Here is a 21,041-nt window from a genome sequence, read left to right on the forward strand (position 1 = left end):
GAAATATTTTAATTTTAGCTAAGAAAATTAATTTTATGGGATTGTCCGTACTAATCTAGAATTTTACTTGTGATTGCTTTTGTGAATGAACTGTATTGGGGAAAAATGCATTAACTGTGGTTCTAGATTTATATGTTAGAGGCAGGACTTTTTCCTTTTCAGGAACTGTTGGTATGTGTTCCACAAATGCATTTTTTTTCTCTTCTGGTAAATCTTGGGGACTGTTGAAGACTTGCTGACTGTCTTCAAGACTTCTTTCTTGGCTTAACCCATGAAGCAGTCACTGGTCTCTTTGGTTCTTCCTCCCCCCTCTACACAAATAAGAAAGTTAACAGGATGTCTTCAGGTGTTGGGCCAACTCCTTATCAGCCTCAGCCACTGATGGGTGACTTACTGTAGCCAGGCTTGGTTTCTCGGACCACTTTTTGTCTTTTCTCGGTCCCTCTGATGTAGCACACATATGTCCTGTTCGACTGTGAGGGTATCTTTCACAGTAGGGGAGAATCACTGTTGCTCATCTTGAGGGATGTGTTAGGTGAAGGTCTGCTGCATAGCCAGAATATGAAGCCTGATGCCCAGAGTAATGTGCCTGCTTTGGCTTGGTCATTCTTCAGGGACTCCCCTAGGAAAACCAAACCAAAAGGTTAAAAACTTGGCTTCTCCTGATTCCACCTCTGTGGACTAGAAGATTTGCTAGAGAATCAAATTCTTCCTTTAACCTGGCAAACTCCTCTTCTGGCAGAAAAAGTTCCGTCTCTTTCTCACACTCTTACAGTCAGGATTTGGGCAAAATATTTGCTTCTGGCTTTCCTTCTCAAGCTGAGAATTCTGATTCTGCAGATGCTACCTCAGAGTTCCCTTCAGATTACCATCTTCTTCTAACTCTAAAATTAAAGAGGTATCTATGTGGGAGTAAAATAAAATTCCTATTTCCCAGAAAAAAGTATTATGAGTTATTACTCTTGGATTTTCCATAATCTACAGCTGTCCTTTCCTCCTGTTTTATCCACCTTAGAGGATGTTTTCCATGATAATCAACCTCTTGCTTCTTGAAATTCAGTCACACAAGTATCTGTTTTCTAATGCTAAAGCCGACCCTGCAGTGATTTTTATGTAAAACTGCTTCTGCAATACAGATGGCCAATTCTAATCCCATTCCCTCTGACAAGGATGGGAAGGCTTTTGACAGATTTGGGAAGAAAGTCTGTTCTTTTGATAACTTTAGCTTAAACCTTCAGCATTCTAAACCTGCTGGGTTCCCATATTAGTTTTTGCTACTATATTTTGAAAACCTGAAAAAGTTAATTAACCTTCCATCTTCTGAGGTGAAGAATTCTTTGAATGCCTCCTATCTGCTTCTCTTGTAATCAAGCACTCTTTAAAATAGTCCTATGACTTTGCTAACACTATCTCCAGAGTTGCTGCTTCTGTCTGTCCTAAGGTTTTTGTGGTTACATTCTGAAAACCTACCAGAAGATGTTTAGTCCAGGGGAGAATTTATTGTCAGTCTAAAAGTTCTTTTCGCCCTTCTGCAGCTGAGGTTCTTAAAAAGATTTGAAAAGGGAAAGTTGATTCCACGGATGACCCAGTTTTTCTAACCTTTACTTTTTTTTTTTTTTTTTTAAGCTAGTAATAATTATCCTTCCATCTCAACCCTCTAAAAACGAGGATAGTCCAAAAAGGACCGAATGACTATTTGCCTCTTCAGGCTACTCCCTTTCCCACGTAGGCAGTCTTCACTTTGCAGGTGCACATCTTTCTCTGTTGCACAAGATTATTTCTGACGAATTTGTGCTGAAAGTCGTTGTGTGGGTGCAGTTGATGATAATGGGTGTCCCTCCCTCCTTTTTAGGGGAGATTCCTACTTGCCCTATAAACCAAATATTTTTCCCTGTTAACATTTGCTCCAGAACTGAAGTAATCTCAGGGTGTCCTAGAGTCATTGTTTTCCTTGCAGATGGGCAGAGGGTTTTATTTAAGAATTTTTCTGGTCTTAAACAATGAAGGAATATGGAGCCCTATGCTAGACTCTCCCTTTTCCTGTTGGGTCATGTTTTAGGCTATGTAGGAGGCAACCAGGGATATTGTCGGGGCCCAGTGAAGCAGTGTTTTTGGTCTTGGCGAGCACCTCCAGGACCTGCTTCTTGTTGATAGGTGGGAGGATATGCTAGAAGGGATTTCACGGGGGGAGGGGAGTTGGAGGGAAGTTGGGGGGTGGATATGCTAGAAGAGATTTCACAGGGGTAAGTTGAAGTGAAGTGGGGGGTGAAGTTAGCTAATTTTAACGGCCAGTTGATTTGCTATGCCATCCTGGTCAATGATGGTTGTCATTTACCACCAGTTCTGTACACTGTTGAGTATTACCTTTAAGAATCTAGGCATAGCTTAAGAAGGGCTTTATTGTCCTTAGCCTGGAAGGCTATCCTGATCTTGTAATTGGCCTTGAGTGACTTTATTAGACCTCTGTTTCTTATTTAGTTGAACTGGAGAGCTGTTGTCCGAGAATTGCTTTTTCTGATTTTGTCCATGACTTTTTTTTTCTTTTGTTACATTGCCTATTACGATTCTACCTGTGTGGTTTCTTTTTGGTGTTAGTTCTGGGTTTACTTCTGGTAGGTATGGTAGCATCAATGCAACCATTTACATGTTTGTTCAGGGTTTATTTAAATAATTCTGCATAGGTAGCTGTGTTCTCGGGTTTGGGGGTGCGATGAATTTTGAAAAACTGTCTCTTAATAATGTAGTTTGCTATATTATTGTTCCTAATTGTTCTTAACCGTTACAGGTTTAGTTGAGTTTTCTGGATTGAATTTTATTTCAAGAGAGAGATAGCTATGTGGTCCAACTTCACCAGTGAGGACTTGAGAAGGGGGGGATGAACGACTTTTTGTGAGTACTATGTCCAATATGTTTGATTGCCTGGTTGGAGAGTGAACAGATAACAAAAACGGAGAAAACCTGTAAAAAGGAGCAACACCGGTGATGAAAAACTGCTGACAAAATACTAAAACTCCAGAAAGCTTTAATAAACCTCCAGTAAGTGCTTTTGTCTTGTTTCTAAGACTTCATTAGACTGAATGAACAAAACACAAGCAAACTTTTAAATACAAATCTTTAGTTGCATGATGCAATTTGTGGTTAATTCTCTTGCACTTAAAAAAAAAAAAAAATAAATAAAAATCTATTATTGTCCAGTTGGATAATAGGCATCTAATTTCATTTGTCGTAAATGCTCTTTCCAGTCAGGATCATCTTCAGCATCAAATCTGTTTTCGAAGTTTGAAACTTGATCCAACAGTAAACATAAAAGCAACCTTACATGCATTAGAGTGTACCATTAGGGAACTGTATTGTAGGATTTACGGGCATAATTATGCAGTAGCAGTAGGTGATTACTGTAATGCTTACTCAAAGCATTTTTGTTGTTATACATGTAAGCTTTGTTTGTTAAAGCTTTGTGGAGTTTTAGTATTTTGTCAGCCAGTTTTCATCACCTGGTTGGAGAGTGTTCTGTCTAGTTCATGTTTGTGTTGAGGTCCAGAAAATGCTGTGCCTGTGAGTTAAAGGCAGTGTGTATTTCCTGGTGCATAGAGGGGTAGTTAGTCTCCCCTGAATAGGGTGTTTAGTTGAATTGTGAGCGCCTCTACTAGGTGTAGGTAACAGATGTGAGCTTCATGAGTCCATAGAGGGTGACTTGTAACTGGCCAGTACATGGTGAGGAACCATCTCCATGGAGACTTGGACGTAGATGAACTTAAGGGCATCATCCTGAGTTAGTTATAGTTGCTGTTAACATAGATTGAGACACCTCCACCTTTAGCTTCTGTCTGTGCTGCTGTTGGTCTAAATGTGTAGAAGGCACTGTAGCCTTCCATTGCTGGAGTACTTTCTACAGCTTTAAACCAAGTCTCTGTAACAGAAAAGAGAGAGGAGAGCATGTAGGCTGCGGAGTTTCGTGTTAAGGCTCCTAGCATTGAACAGTAACACCTTAAGGTTGCTTTTTTCATGCTATATTGATAGTTTTGTCATTTTGGCATTGCCTGAAAAAGCTTTAAAGGGATGGATATAGTTTTAACCAATATCGAAAGTACTGGAGGGACAGGTGCAGACCATCGTTGGCAAAGCATAGTGGTCTGTTAACATTTCCTCCCTTCCTGATAAATATTGGACTCTCCTGGAGTGACCCAGAAACTAAACGGTTTAATAGATCATTTTCTGTTCATAGTGTGGTATCATCCTTGGTGAAGGTAGAACAACGCATTCGTTTTTGCCCAAAGTGGTTTGAGTTTAAGCTAATAAATTAATCTCCCTTTCTTCTTTTCAGTACTACTAAGACAGAACTGCATCCTTCAGAGGATGTTTTAAAGGAGACAAACAGGCTCCCCAGTGGTGTCTTCCACCTCCAGCTATGACTAGGAGGATTGAGAGGGTTCTCCACAATCTCCTCTTGAAGAAGTTTCATTTAGTAAGGTATTTGAACTAATGAGAGAGAGAGGATTCTGGCCCACCAAGACATCCTGTCAGGACAAGGAAGTAGTGTTTGAAGAATATGGTTCTGCTACCTCTACATTTTGGATGGTTTCTCCTGCAAGGCAGCCTTATGAACTTTGTTGCTAGGAGGATATGGTAAGAACCTGGCACTACAGAAGCCATACCATGAACGATGGACAAAATATTGCAGTTTTCTAAAGATACGCTGCTGAGACAACTCCACTAACACTCATTCAAAAGCAAAGAAACCACAAAAGCCCACTTATGGAATTATTACAAATAGTTTAGTGCTTTCATCCCAAGGGGATTATCCAAAGGACTTCATCAAATACCTGTTGCATACACTCCATATAAATAACTGCAAAAAGGTTGCATGACTGTTGAATTAATAAAAAAAAAAAAAGCAAATGCAGCATATGCACCATGAAAATGTATATGCATAGTATATTGGCAAATAATCACAAAAGCCTAATAATATCATATATAAAATGCTCACAAAAAAGTCAGTTTAGCAGCATATAATTTCAAAACACTTAACCATGGTAGCTTCGATCAGTGTAATCCAAGCTGTTTTAACAGTTATTTGTGCTCATTTTATGACTCCCAGTGGCCATCCCCTGGATAAATGGGTACCAAGTCAGCAAAGTGAAATTTAAAAAACAAAACAAAAAAAAAAAAAACACAACAGGAGATACCCAGTGAGATTCTATAAAGAGCATTATTCGTATTCTTCCTAACTATATCATAGCAGTGGATATGCTTGTTCACAGTGTTCTTTCAGTCTTTGCTACATAATACAAGTAACAAAATGAACAAATGGCTACTGCCACCATCTCATTTGATCCACAGTTGCCATCTTGTGGAAGAATCAGAGGTCTACCGTAGTAATTTTATCTTTTGAAGTATGAACTTCCTAGATGAATATACTGTCTACAGCTTCCACACGTTTAGTACCTGTTCCTAATTTTCTAGTAGAATCCATACCGCTTTCAAGTTTATTCTTAAAATTCTGTCCTCTTCCATAAACAGTGGATTGTCAGCAACCAAACGAATTAAACATTAGATTTGAGTATTCCAGTTCCATTATTATTTGATAGAGTATTACAGGTATTAATAATAGCTTTGCCCCGCTGAGAATTAAGAGTGAAATCCAAAACTGCCCCATGGCTCTTCAAAGATACTAAAACACTTATGCACACCTGTGATAGATTGTGGAAACTCAAAAACCCCACAATCTCTTAACAGTCTCTTAGTCCCTCTACTGAATACTCCAATTATAGGCCCAAAGCCATACTCTCCCCACTTGCTAAGATCATGGAGAAATGTATACATAAACAACTTATGCAACATTTACTCCAGAACGACCTCATGGCTAATACCCAACATGGCTTTCGGCCACATCCTAGTACAACCACTGCCCTTTACTAACCCCATTAATAATAACCGCAACAACAACCACACCTCGTCTGCCCTCTTCTAGATCTTTCCAAGGCTTTTGACAATGGTGGGCCATCAACTAATGATTACGACCCTGCAAACTCTCAGTCTACATCCCAGTGCCCTTCTCTGGTTTAAATCCTATCTCATTGACAGGCAACAAGCAGTCCTCTGGCAGAATAAGCTCTCGAATTTATTACCCAACACTATCGGAGTTCCACAAGGCTCCATACTAGGACCACAACTGTTTTCCATCTTTATTAATGTTCTCCCTACTGTCATACCAAGCATCAGCTGTATCCAATATGCTGATGACTCAACTCTGATCTGCTCAGCCACATCTCCAGATGACCTAACAATGGATACTCAGGCTACCTTTACTGTTATAGAAAACTGGCTATCCAAACGTCGCCTACTACTAAATCCCCAAAAAAAACAAAATGCTCATATTTCCACCAACCCAAAGGTCTATACCCTACTCCTTTACCATACAAGCTAATGATGGGACAGTCATTTCCCCGGATCCCAATACCAAACTGCTAGGTGTCACCATAGACAATTACTTAAAATTTGACCTCCATATAAGCCAGACAATCAAAACCATCAACAAAAAACTTGGTTCACTCTACAGAGTTAAAACCTTCCTCACCCCCATAGCTAAAATAGCCATTGCACGCTCGCGCCTACTCTCAACACTCCTATATGCCTCCCCCCTTCTAGCAAACATAAGTAAATCTGAACTAAATAGACTTACTACCTGCTATAATCACATCGCCAGGTTTGCTACGGGCTCTCCTTTCAGAACCCACCACTGCATTAACCTCAAACAGCTCGGATGGTTGGAATTTCCCAATCTCGTCAAGTATAACTTTTTAATATTGGCAAATAACATCCTAAAAAACCCAAGTAATACTCCAGCCCTTAGTAACTACATCCTCACCCATAAAAACACAAGACTGCTACGTTCATCCAGTAAGTTACAAATACAAACAACTAAAATTAACAATGCTGCTGGCATGGCCCTATTTGCAAATTCTGTAAGTAGAACCTGGAACAAAGTTCCAGGTGCCATTACCATGCTCTCCTCCCCAGACCAATTTAAAGCTACAATCAAACAACATCTGGAAGTAAAATGGATATGCCACTGTGACAAGCCTGACTAAATCAATATAATGTATGTAATTACTTATCTAATTTGATATTATCTACTACTAACCTCAAAATGGAAATTTGTAACACTGACTGAATGTACTTCTACCTGTATTCCCTTCTTAACTACATCTATAACTAAAATTATAATATTATATATAATCAATGTTTTTCTTTTTTTCTCAACTGCTTTTGTTCTTGTATTGTGTCTGGAGCTTATCTCACCGGGCCTCTGCAGAAAATGGACTTTGATTCCAGTCGGACTAACCCGGTCAACAAATGTAAAATAAATAAATAAATAAATAAAAATAAAATAAAATATAAAGAACTGTGTAACATAGGAAAAAAAACATTTCTTCTAACTGTAAATCCTACTAATCAAAGCTCCAAAATAATTATAAATTCAACCCCAAGAAATTTTGGAGCAGTATCACTGCCCTCCTTAATCTTGGCAGAAAAGACAGCACTTGCCCTGATCCTAGCGCTCCATATCATACCATAGCCACTAACTTCAACTTCTCCTCCTTTGATTCTATAGCAAAGCTCGCCACATCTTTCCCTAATAATTCTGTAACTTCTTCTGCAACTCTTTCCTCCAACCCTTCTACTACCAATACCACCCACCCCCTCCATTCTCCCTTACATCCATCCATGTCAACACAATAAAAAATTCTCAATAAATCAAAACCATGTTCTAATGCCACTGACAACTTACTATCAAACTTTCTAAAGTTAGCGACACCATAGCCCTCCCCATCTGTATTCTCATTAACCATTCCATCCAAGAATCCTATGTACCTCTCCTCTGGAAAAAAACCTTCATTCCCCTACAATGCATAAAGGAGGCAACAACACTGACATCCCTAACTTCCACCCCATGGCCATCCTCTTACCAATCTCAAAAATTCTTGAAAGATGTATTCACCTACAACTGCTATACTATCTCTTGGATAATAATCTCCTGCCCCCTACACAACATGGTTTTAGACCAAAACATAGTACCACCACAGCCCTCTTATCGTTCCTTGACATCATTAACTGGGCCTGAGACTCTGCTAATATTGTAGCCTCCCTTTTCTTAGACCTATCCAAAGCCTTCAGTACCATTTCCCATACCCTACTAGTGTCAAAGCTCTTGCACCTTAATCTCTCCTCCCCAACTATCAATTGGTTTTCCCGTTACCTCTCAAATAGGCAGTGGGCCGTTAAATGAAACAACTGTACCTATTCTTACCTGACACCCTCACAGGTGTGCCCCAAGGTTCTATCCTAGGCCCTTTATTATTCAGTATATTCATCAATGACTTCCATCATTGCATCCCAAATGCTAAAGTTGTCCAATATGCAGATGACTCTACTATCTTCTGCTGTGCTGAATCTTTCCCTAAGCTCAACCAAATAACTTTGGTCACCTTTAGCACCGAGGCTTGGATGCTAAATAATCATCTAGCCCTTAACGCATCCAAAACCAAAATTATGATCTTTACCCATCTAAAAACTTCACTATAGACAAAAACTCTCTCTCTCTTTAAAAAAGTCAAAATATGACCCCCATTGAAGTGTAGTCCCCCACACTAAGCTGCTTGGAGTCCTTGTAGATGACCATCTAAAGTTTGACATTCACCTTCAAACTAACATCAAGAAAACTCACCAGAAACTCTGCATGCTGTACTGCCACAACTGCTGTCTAACCTCTCTAGTTACTCTTGCCCTCTCTACAACTTACCTCTTCCATTTTCTCATGTACAGGGCACCTATCTTTACCAACCTTCAAGCCATTCTTAAAGCTGAACTGGCATTCTGCTGCAATAAAATCAAGTTTGCTACAAGCTCCAAATCATCCTCTCACCACTGTGACTCCTTGCACTGTTTGAAGTGGCTAGAGCTCCCCATCTACCTCTTTCATTCAACTCTCTACTGCCCATAAACTCTTCTTCAAGCCTTCTCGTTGCCCCTCCCTTTCCTCAATCCTTACTATGCACCTTCCTGACTGATCTCTCAGATCCAATAAACAGAACCTTCTTGAAGCGTATAAAGCTTTACTTACTCCTGGCTAATCTCTATTGTCCTTCTCACTAGCATGGAAATGGAACTCACTTCCTCCCCACATAGAAACTACCCAGAAACTTTCTGCCTTCAAGACCCTACTCCACTCGTATCTCTTTTCTATGTGGGAGTGCTCCTAATCTCCTTACTAAATCCACACTGCACTCAAACATATCATCTCAAAAGTGTAGCTATTCCTCCTGTTCTTCTCCTGCTTCTGTCCCTTACAACTACCTCTTAAAATGTACTCTCTCTCAATGGTTCAAAAATGTATGGCACCCTTTACAGTCCTGTTGTTTTTAATGTACATGGAGCTTTTCTCCCTGGGCCTCCATTGAAAAAGGACTCACTCTGACCCAATGGACTTTGCCAGTTAAACTACAAATAAACAAACAAAATAAAAATTTGCACCTGCTGAGTCAGCAGTATATTGGAGCAGCATAGATCTTTTCAGAACTCTTTTAGGTGCAGGAACATTAGCAGCACTCATCAAAACCATTCCACAATAAAGCAGATACCAAGGCCAATCTTCTCATTAAAGTTCTGGAAATGTGGTGGTCCTAACACTGCTGGCATTCCAGGACCTCCTGCCACAGGGAGAGAGTTCAATACAGGCATATATGTAGCTTGGTACATCAACAAGCAGGGAGGAACCAAGCCGTATCCCCATTGCAGAGAGAGCATGAGGGTTTGGCAGTGGGCACTGGATTTGCATCACGTTCTTTCGGCAATGCATATTCTGGGGGGGGGGGGGCTCAGCAGATCTGTTCTTATTCCTCACATGTGGTCCTACAACACATTCATGGCCCTCAAGGTCACACCCTGCAATGGTCTTTATGCTACTCTAGCCAATACAAAATGCAGCAGCTACATTATCCTCTTGTCCATGGAGGGATAGTTGCCAAGGGACCCTCTGGTCTGTCAGTGGTCCCTAAGTCTACTTGATGCCTTCCCATCTCTCCCTCTCATCCCCAGGTTTCTACAGAAGTTATGGTGCAAATGTACTGAGATTCTCATTACCACCCAGAGAGACTGGGAAAGAAAGTTTCAAAACAAACCCTGTCAAAGTGATCATCTGGACTCCATATCATTTATAAGAAATAATCTCTGCCATGTAAAGCAAAAGCTTTCTCCACCAGATTAATGACTATATCTGCTGCCTTTTCCAGAAATTCTGCTGTAGAGGAAACAAGTGCAGCGGCTACCTGGTCTGCCTTATGTATATTTGCTGATTACTACAAATTGGATGGAAGTCCTCAAGGTCTAGGGCTTCTGTCCTGATATCATCAAAGAAATAAGGTAGCTTGGGATTCTGTCCTATTAAGTCAGATTGGATATTTGAATAACAATAGGATATGAAAGTTGTGTACTTACCGTAATGCTAGTTCGTTTCATACATCCCATCCCCCCCCCCATTCCTCCTCCTCTAGAATTGTCCTGCATAGGTTCTAGTGGTATGGTTTTGGGCAGATTTGATCTGAGGCTAGGTGGAGTGCAGAGCATTATGGGAGGGCAGACTTCAGAAATTCAAGGTGGAGCACACTGGCAAATGTTCATATCTGATTGGACAGTTGTTTCCAGTCCCATCAGTCATATTGGATGTACTAGGATGAAAAGGACCCATTGTTATGGTAAGTGTGATGTCCCACCACCTCTGGGCCACTAGTCAAGGAGCCTCAGTCTTCACCACTGTCACCAGTGGGGGACATTCACTGGGAGGGTAATAGGTACACACACACACAATCTCCAAATGCAGCTCTCTGCATAAAGCACAGTCAAGCACACTTTCCCTTAAGAGCACACTGGGAACACAGTCAGTCTGTGGCTGGTTTCTCCCTCTTTCTCCAGAGTACCGGTAAGACTACCTACTTGGCACAGCTATAGAGTTGAGATCTCAGCTGAGTATCCAAGTCAAGACCTCCAGCCCCCTCTCTGTCCAGTGGTTTGTGTCCCTGCCCAAGTAGCTGACACACACACACACACACACACACACACACACACACACACACACACACACACACACACACACACACACACACACACACACCTACCTACCTACCTACCTGGGAAAGGCTGGCACAGGTTTACTAGCTATGCTCCCTTCTGCCCAGACTATAAGGTAGTTACCACCGCCACCAGACACTCCTGCCAGCTACCTCGAGAAGTGCCTGGTCTACTGAATGTGAATCTTCCCTGCAGTAAACACCAGTGAAGGCATTCAAATCAACCTAATAAATTTCCTGGGTGTTCTACTCTTGAATATTTTAAAAGTAGCTACCAACACTTCATGCAGCAACTTTAACATATAACCCTGGCTTCCAAGAAATTGTGTGCATCATTCAGTTTCCCAGGGATTGGAGTTTCTGGTCCAAAACTTCCAGATGGGATACGTTGATTTTGGCAGTTGTTAAGAGGGTGTCCACACCTTGTAGCCCACTGGTCCATCCTCACCCATAGGGAGTCCAGGTTGTACACTGCCGTATGACGTTTGTGTATGTGTTCTCTGTTTACCCACTCCTCATGGTGGATTTTCAAAGGGAAATCTCTGAAATGTACCAGACGTGTTCTAGACAAGTTGCTGACCCAATTATCATCAGTGTTAGTGGCAAGCCTTTTTTTTTATGCAGGTTTCCTACAGTGCTACTGAAGTTCAGTTAGGGCTTTGGATTTGGCATAGTGATCTACCAGTACATGTACCTCTATTTAACAGATTTTGCTCAGGACAGTGTGACTTTTTTTTTAACTTCCTCTTGCAATGACTGACCTTTATTTGAGTCTGAAGTGGAGACGGACATGGATTCTCACTGCTGATGCTGATGGTCCAAGCACTTCAATACCTCATTCTTACAGATGTAGAGGACTTTCACCAAATATGACTCCGGCATGGGCAATGGCCTCAAGCTGTCTATAAGAATCCTAATATACTGGGCAAGTTTCATATCTGTCACAGACCCATAAAGGTTATTGTCCGTTATTAGGCAGCTATAGACTTCCTAAGGGTGGTCAGTGTCAGCCCTGAGGCACATTGCACAGCTGATGCCTTCTGAAATCTATGTTTCACTTTCCCTCAAACTATCAGTGTGGAGTTTCATAATCCAGGACAGAAGGATCCGGAAAGCCATATCCAGGGATTTCCCTTTCTTATGAGGTTCCCCCTGCCTTCTCTGCTGGACTTTTGATCCATAAGAGTAAATCAGCAAAAAAAGCAGTATTGAGCCTTCTGTATAAAAGGACCACCCATTAGTATCGGATGGATTTATTCCATTCTCTGGCAATAACACATACTCCACTGAAATTACAGTACAACCTACCCAACTACTTGCCTTCATGGGTTGTAGGTTGGACGACACAATTGGAGCAAGACTCCTCGCAGACTATATCCTTTCTCTACCAAACATTTACATCTCTTGCATCTACAGAAGCTACAGGGCCATCTTGGTTCCTGACACAAGCTGCTATTCAAGTTCTTCACTGGTCCCAGAGGGAGGAGCATAGGATGACGTACAAGAGTGGAGGAATATGCACACAGGTGAATAATATCCCATGCAGGAGGGCCAGTCTGAAGGAGATTGGAGACTGTAAAGTGGTGACGGGGAAAGTGTAGTTAGGCAGCATAGAATGGTGGTCTGTGGGATGATGTTGGTGATCAAGAAGAGGAGGCCATGTGCAAGAGCAGTGCCAAGGATCAAATGGTGGAAGCTGAAAAAGGGTGATTGTGAGGTGGAGTTCAGGGAAGAGTTAAAACAGGCAATTGGGGGGGGGGGCAGTGAAAAGTTACCGAATAGTTGGGTAACTACAGCAGAGATGGTAAGAGAGACTGCTAGAAAGGTGCTTGGTGTGACATCTGGACAGAGGAAGGTGGACAAGGAGACCTGGTGGTGGAATGAGGAAGTACAGGAGAGCATACAGAGGAAGAGGCTGGTGAAGAAATGGGATTGTCAGAGAGATGAAAGACAGGAGTATAAGGAGATGAGCATGGCAAAGAGGTGGCGATATGGCATATGAAGAGTTGTATGAAAGGTTGGACACTAAAGAGGGAGAAAAGGACCTGTCCTGATTGGCTAGACAGAGGGACTGCGCTGGGAAAGATGTGCAGCAGGTAAGGATGATAAAGGATAGTGAGGGAAACATACTCACAAGTGAGGAGAGTGTGTTGAGCAGATGGAAGGAGTACTTTGAAGGGTTGATGAATGAGAGGGAGAGAGAAGGTTGGATGATGTGGGGATAGTGAATCAGGAAGTGAAGCAGATTAGCAAGGAGGAAGTAAGGACAGCTATGAAGAAGATGAAGAATGGAAAGGCTGTTGGTCCAGATGACATACTAGTGGAATCATGGAGGTGCTTAGGAGAAATGGCAGTGGAGTTTTTAACCAGGTTGTTTAATGAAATCTTGGAAAGTCAGAGGATGCCTGATGAGTGGAGAAAGTGTTTTGGTACCTATTTTTAAGAATAAGGGTGATGTGCAGAGCTGTAGCAACTACAGAGGGATAAAACTGATCAGTCACAGCTTGAAGTTATGGGAAAGAGTAGTGGAAGCTAGGTTAAGAAGGGAGATGATTAGTAATCAACAGTATGGTTTCATGCTGGGAAAGAGCACTACAGATGCAATGTTTGCTCAGAGTGTTGATTGAGAAATATAGAGAAGATCAGAAAGAGTTGTATTGTGTCTTTGTGGACTTGGAGAAAGCATATGATAGGGTGCATAGAGGGGAATTATGGTATTGTATGAGGAAGTCGGGAGTGACGGCAAGAGTTGTGCAAGATATGTACGAGGGTAGCGTGACAGTGGTGAGGTCTACAGTGGGAGTAACAGATGCGTTTAAGGTGGTGATGATCCTCTTCCTTATGAACATCTGGCCTTTTTCTATCTGTCTAGTGAGTACATCCCAAACTAGGGATTGTATTCAATAATTTGTCTGATCACTGTTAAAAGGGGCAATAATATCTTTTGATCTGGATGGTATTCCTTTAATAACAAGGTATGCCAAGTAGGATTTCCTGACAGCTGTTGCTACATGTTGGTCAAAGGAACAGGAATTATCAACTGAGGTTCCCAGGTTTCCAACAACATATTCATTTTGAAGTGGAGTATTTTCAATGCTACATGTTGAGGATGGTTTGCCTGCCAGAACAAGGCTCACATAGTGGTTAAAACCAATTGCAGTGGCTTTTGGAGAAAAAAATGACAGGTGTAACTTCGTAGTTGAATATACTTTAATGCAAAAAACATAAACCAAAACAAGAGGCCAAGCACTTTTGCCCTAACACAATGGGACCTCAGAACCATTAAAATCAGTTACAGCCTATTTTTTAATCAAAAAGGTCATGTGATTTAATACTAATTGAAGTACAAGTTTCTTAAAGCAACCTTACATTTGTTGATATATATATATATATATATATATATATATGTATACATATACAATAAAAAACTTACACATTTAAGAAAACTTATTAAAATTCACTAAAATCCAGTACGTACTAACAGCATATGAAACATTTTGAACATAAAACTTGCATATTCCACAAATCTACAGCTTTAATTTTTAAATTGGATGCGACTGAAATATTTCATTGATACCAGGAGTCACACACACAAATATTTTTAAGGATCAACTGATATGTGCAGGTAGAATGTGCTCTGACATTTTTAATTTCAAGTTGGAACTTAATAAATTAATAAAAATGTTTCAAGATTGAGGATACCCCAAGAACTATTATTCAGTACTGGAAAGGAAGTTTTGGAGGGCTGAGGAACAAATATAAACCATTATTAGGCGGTGAATTTGACATATCATTGAAACCAAATGAGGTTAGGAATTGTTTCACCAGTTCAGTGGTGATGCATTTTGGTGACTTTGGGAAGGAAAATGGAGATCTTGACAAAGAGCTTGATCATTTTTAAGAGTTGTTCGGAACTTAACATTCTATGTGAAAAACCTACTTTTTTTTTTATAAAACTGGACATAATTTAAAATTTCTTCTTTAACACACCAGGTTGGTAACCATTACTATTACTAGGAGGACTGCAAACAGTGGGTCGTGTAAATATTGTAGCTACATTCTACAGGATGATTGGGTGGTGATAGGTAACCCACCACAACACATCAGTTTGAAGACAGGCAATTGTGCTAGCACAGGATTAGTTTACATAGCCATTTGCCAAGGGTTTAATTATTTTTATATAGACAAGAAAGACCATTACGTCAAACGAATTTATGAACACATATATGCCATAGAAAGTGACAATATCAGTAACACACTATGTAAGCGTACCCTTTTCTCTTCCCATTTTACAAAATTTTTGTTTGGTATTGTGGACATTATTAGAAAAGATAACAGGGGTGGTTATTGGGAGAATGAAATCGAGAGAAGGGAACTCTTGTTGCAGTCTGCTGGTGCTTCATCAGAAAATTCTCGTGATTGCCCCTCATGGACAGGTGATGCATTCAGCAAAGCTCCATGGGTACCAGTGCAGATCTACCCCACAAACCCTTTGTATTTTTTGTCCACGTCTCCTGTCCTCTACTTTACCTTGGTCCTTCCTGTTCTCTACCTGTTTTCTGACTACATCAACTTGCCTCACAGTTTCTCCACCCAGCCTGGTTGACATGGGCATCCTGAGGCAATGTAGCAATTGCCTAATGTACACTGACATCCCACTTCTTCTAGTCTACACACATTCATTATGTGAGAGATGCATTTATATCAAGAACCTGGACTCTAAGCTGTCTCACTCACCATTCAGTTCATCTGATACTAAGCAGGTTATCAGCATGCACACCACACCTCCTGCACCTACCAAACAAACAAAACATAAACGTGCATATGCAGAGGTCCTTACAAGAAGCTTACCTAAACATCAGAGACCTCCCAAACACAAATTCTAGCACACGTCATGTAATACAACCTCTACAGAACATAGCACACATAATACATCACACATCAGTGTCTCAACAGTCAAGCCCCTAAGGCACAACACAAAGACAAATATCTTAGTCATAGGTGACTCAACTGTGAGGCACACGGCTGCCCCCTCTCATCAAGTTGGATAAGGAAAAGGTCATAGTCAGTTGTCTGTCGGGTGTTAGAATCCACCACATCACACACACACACACAAATTCACTCAAGTCTCTCAACAACAGGCACTGTTATGTCCATGATGATGTGAACGACTTGAGATGTACCTCACTGGACTATATGAAGAGAGACATGACTGAGCTCTCTGATTATGTGTCTCGGGCAGGTATGTCCCTAGATTTAAGCAGCATTTTACTTTTGCCTAGGATGATACCTCAATACAAACAAAAAATTATTGACTTCAACAGTTGGCCATGTTTCTGGTGCCTTTCAAAGGGGATCCAGTATCTGTCAGCCTGGGATGACATGGTCAACAGACCTCAGTGCTTTGCCAGAGATGGTTTTCATCTCTGACTCCTGGGATTTCAGTAACTGGCTAAGGCTCTTGCCACCCCTATATAGTGCCTTTTTAAGGCAATGTCGCAAGAACAAAATTCCCATGTAAAAATATCCTCTGAAAACAACCGCAGGGTTATGCTGCTAAACACTAGGAGTCTAAACCAGAAACTGCACAAATGTTAGCATTTTCCAGGGTGAGGACTGCTTCCAGTGAGTACAGTCACTGAGATCTGGTTTAAGGCTGCCGAGAGCACCCCAGCCATACCAGGTTACATTTCCTTCCACATGTTTAGACCACGAACCGAAGGTGCGAGAACTAAAGGAGGTGGTGTATCAGTATGCATTAAAGATAAATACACCTCTAGATTGGTTAAACAGCATGATTCCCTTGAATTACTTCAGGTGCACTTGACTATAGGCAAGACCCCTCTTCAGGCCATTGCCAGCTATAGGAGCCCCTCCATGAATCTGGACATCCACGCAGCCTACTTGGTTGTACTTGAGGCAATCAGGATACAACCAAGCACCCTGGTTTTGGGTGACTTTAGTTATCCATCCATTGACTGGGTAAATTGCACGTCTTCTAACTCACTTGCCTAAAGGTTCCTGGACTTCATTAACTCCAGTGCCCTGGACCAGTCTGGTTGACACACCCACAAGGGGCTCAAATATCCTAGATCTGGTGTTTACCAACATGGGGGAACCGCTGCACCACCCCCAGTGTGTGGCCATCTGTAGTGAGATCTGACCAGACCTTGGTCTCTGTAGAAGTAACTATAACACAAGACCCCCCTTAGCAACAACTAGACCAGGGGTTCCCAAAGTGTGCGCCGTGGCGCCCTGGGGAGCCGCTGCTTCCTCACAGGGGGCACCATGAACTAATAAGCTTAGCCACAAAATAAACTGCAAACTAATAAGCTTAGTTACTAAGCTTATTAGTTTGTGGTTTATTTTGCGGCCGTGCTAAAGGTTATAGGCTACAGATGTTAGTTGTTGGTTGCTGGTTGACTATAACCTTATTAAATTGTCTGTTACCTGCTCTGCTTTACAGTTTTTTGTTACCTGCTAATAAATGTAGCTTGTAAGATATGAGATGCAAATTAAAACTGAGCAAAAGCACAGATGCATGAGGTAGTTTATATTGTACCCTGACCTGTTGCTGCTGTTTTTTTTTTTTGTTGTTTGTTTGGGGGGAGTGACAAGCTGTAAGACAGTTTAGCTGTGGATTACTACTAGTGATGTAACAATGCATAATACATGGTAGCATATAAAAGAGTTTAATCCTCCTTGTCCACCAATTTTGTATATTTCTAGTTTTTTCACTTTTCATGCTCATTTTAATTCAGAGTACCACATCACTTTGCAGATTAGTGAAGACGTATTCTTGGGAATCTGAGATTAGAGCTTCATCTCTGGATTCTGACTTTTTGTTTGACGCATGCGTTTAGTTTTATGGAAACATAATGTGGCACTGGAGGGTTTTTTTTTTTCTGCATTACAATGTGCATGTCGTGAACAAACTTTCACTTAATGATTTCCTTGATCTTGGATCAGTTTTCATGTCGACTATCATAGTTGAATGACTGTAAATAACAAACACTTGAAGTGTGTTTCATATTGCAGTAGATACCACAAATCTGATTAAGATTGTGCAGGGAAAATCTCTTTGTTTTGCTAAATAATATGTAGTCTCATGTTTGGTGTGTTTTTCTTTGTGGTAAAATTTAAGTGATCATAATCTAAGAATTCAATGGTGCAGCAGTTAGCATTGTCGCCTCACAGCAAGAGGTTTTCCCGTTCGATTCTTGGTTAGAGCACCTTCTGTGTGGAGTCTGCATGTCCCTCCTGCAGTCGAGTGACGTATAAAGATGTGCAGATAGGTGCATGCGTGAATGGGTGTGCCTTCTTTGAATGTTGGGCGTCGGGCTGGCTACTCGGCACCATAAAAAAATCCACTGCTAATCATTAGTGGATTAGAGTTCTGCTGTGGCGACCCCTAACCGGGAAAAGTCGAAAGAAAAAGTTTAGGCAAATTAATGTGACAACCTTTGTCGTATTATACTGCACACATTCTAACTTTTCCCCTGCCCTTTAAATATCTGAGAAGCTAAAAGAAGCAAGTTGAATGAAAGAATCTTCTGTAATTCTTTTTAAAACGGGATGTTTACCTTGCCTGATTATGTAGGATTCATTAGATGCCTAAAAACTGCTCTTTAACAACAGTCATTTCTAAATTTTGGAATATGACAACCTTTCTTTATCTACAACGATGAATCCGTAACAAATGAACCTTACATTCGTTTTGTTGCTGATGCAATTTTATTCTAAGAATACATTGGAGAAACTTGTTTTATTTATATACTTCTGTACATTTGTTTACCAGGAATGTCAGTCTGGGCATTAGAACCCCTTTTCAGAGGTGAACTGGCAAGAAAAATGCCAGCTGTATTTAAAATTTATATAAGCAACAAGCACTGTTGTCAAGCAGAATAAATGAATGATTGATTGGTACAACTTAATATGTTACAATTTTCCAAGACGGAAAGTTGCATATGTATAGTGTCCTTGTTTCAGTGCAGATGTTTCTGTAGAACTAGAAGCCCAGCATGTTCTTATAAGAAGTATGATATAGTGCTCAACGCGATAGTGAAAAGGTAATGACTTTTTTTTAATAAAAAGTCTAGGTCCAGTCTGTTTACATTTTTATACATCCTGTCACAAAATAATATGTGGAAAGAATCTCTGACCTTGCATTGTTTATAAATATTGTGTATAGTGCCTCTAGATGTTGGCTTTGTGTTCTTATATGAATTTGGTTTAATGATAGCCTTTCAGAAATGGCTAGTCCAAATTGCTTTTCCCATTCTCAGAAGTAATTTGAAAACTGAATGAAACTGCAGGTGGAGCATGTGGTACGTTAGTCAGTAAAAGCTGTTCCTGTAGAGTTAGTGGCATACCCATGTGCTTTGTAACCTCTACACGTAGATTAATGGGTAGTTCTATCCTTTATATGGATTCCACCAGCTGTTAGATGATACAGTGTGTGTGTGTGTGTGTGTGTGTGTGTGTGTGTGTGTGTGTGTGTGTGTGTGTGTGTGTGTGTGTGTGTATACGTGCGCGCTCCACTATGATGTTTTGCTTTGCTTTACAATGTTGAATCACAGGCAGCATTTTTTTAATGCATTTTGAGTTTTTCACACACTAGAAAAGTGTGCCAAGTTCTTTAGTCCACTTGCATGACAGATCTTGCTGTAATTGTTTTATAGCCCATTCACTACGGCTTGTCTAATAATTAATCTCCTACGGAAGGCCTGATAGTGTGTTAAATTCCTTAATATTTTCTTTCTGGTTCAAATAGCCTTCCGTATGTGGCAGCACATAATCTTATGTTGTCAAATTTTTCTACCATAGTTTTGTGTTTTCTTCGGGCGGCCACGGTGGTGCAGTGGTTAGCATTGTTGCCTCACAGCAAGAGGTTGGGGTGCCTTCTGTGCGGAGTCTGCATGTCCTCCCTGTGGTCGTGTGGGTTTCCTCTGGGTGCTCCAGTTTCCTCCCACATCCCAAAGGCATGCAGTAGGTGGATTGGACACTCTAAATTGGCCCTAGGTGTGTGCGTGTGTGTGTGTGTGCCTTCTGTGGAAGGTTGGGCGCTGGGCTGGCAACTCGACACTGTAAAATCTCACTGCCAATCATGAGCGGAAAGGTGATCCGCTGTGGCGACCCCTAACCGGGGAAAAAGCCGAAAGAAGAAGAAGTTTTGTGTTTTCTTCAAGGTTTCCACAGTAATATTTTCTTTTTATGTTCTTTTATTTCTTTATTCCAGTTTTTCTTGTTTTAAACAATTTGTTATGCAAAATAAATGCAGCAAAGCAAAAAGCATAACTGTATTAATCCTAACCCACTTTTTGTATCTGTGAAATAAATTATCTTCATTTCTATACAGTTTAACCTTAAACATCTTCTTTGTTTTAAAGTATGGCTAAACCTAAAATTTGGGGAAATGCAAGTGAGCCATCTACTGCATGTTAATGATCTGCTCAAAAGATTAATAACCTGAAGGCCATAATCAACCCCGTGTCTATGAAGTGAAGACCTCAATTATGACAAACCCACCCCAGAATACTATAAATTTGATTTGAAGTAGGCCAAATATAAAAATCTGGACATTTTATGAAATTCTGGACAGTTGAATTGAAATGTATGTTTCTGTGATCTTAAATATCTGTGTTATTCATTTGTTCAATTACAATTAATTTTTTTGTGATCTTAAATACGTGTGTTATTTTTACCTAACTAACCCTTTTAATTAAAATAAAATATATTATTTCGCAAAGTATACTTGTTAGAATTTGACAGGGGGGGGGCCTTGGGAAAACCTGGATTCAACAAGGGAGCCGAGAAGTGAAAAAGTTTGGGAACCACTGAACTAGACTAAAAAACTTCAAGGCCAATTACAACCTCTTATGTGACTGCATAAATAGCCCCTTCCATCACTGATGG

This window comes from Protopterus annectens, chromosome 12.part0 (genome assembly GCF_019279795.1).
Source record: "Protopterus annectens isolate FY-2018-M chromosome 12.part0, PAN1.0, whole genome shotgun sequence".
Taxonomy (NCBI): domain Eukaryota; kingdom Metazoa; phylum Chordata; order Ceratodontiformes; family Protopteridae; genus Protopterus; species Protopterus annectens.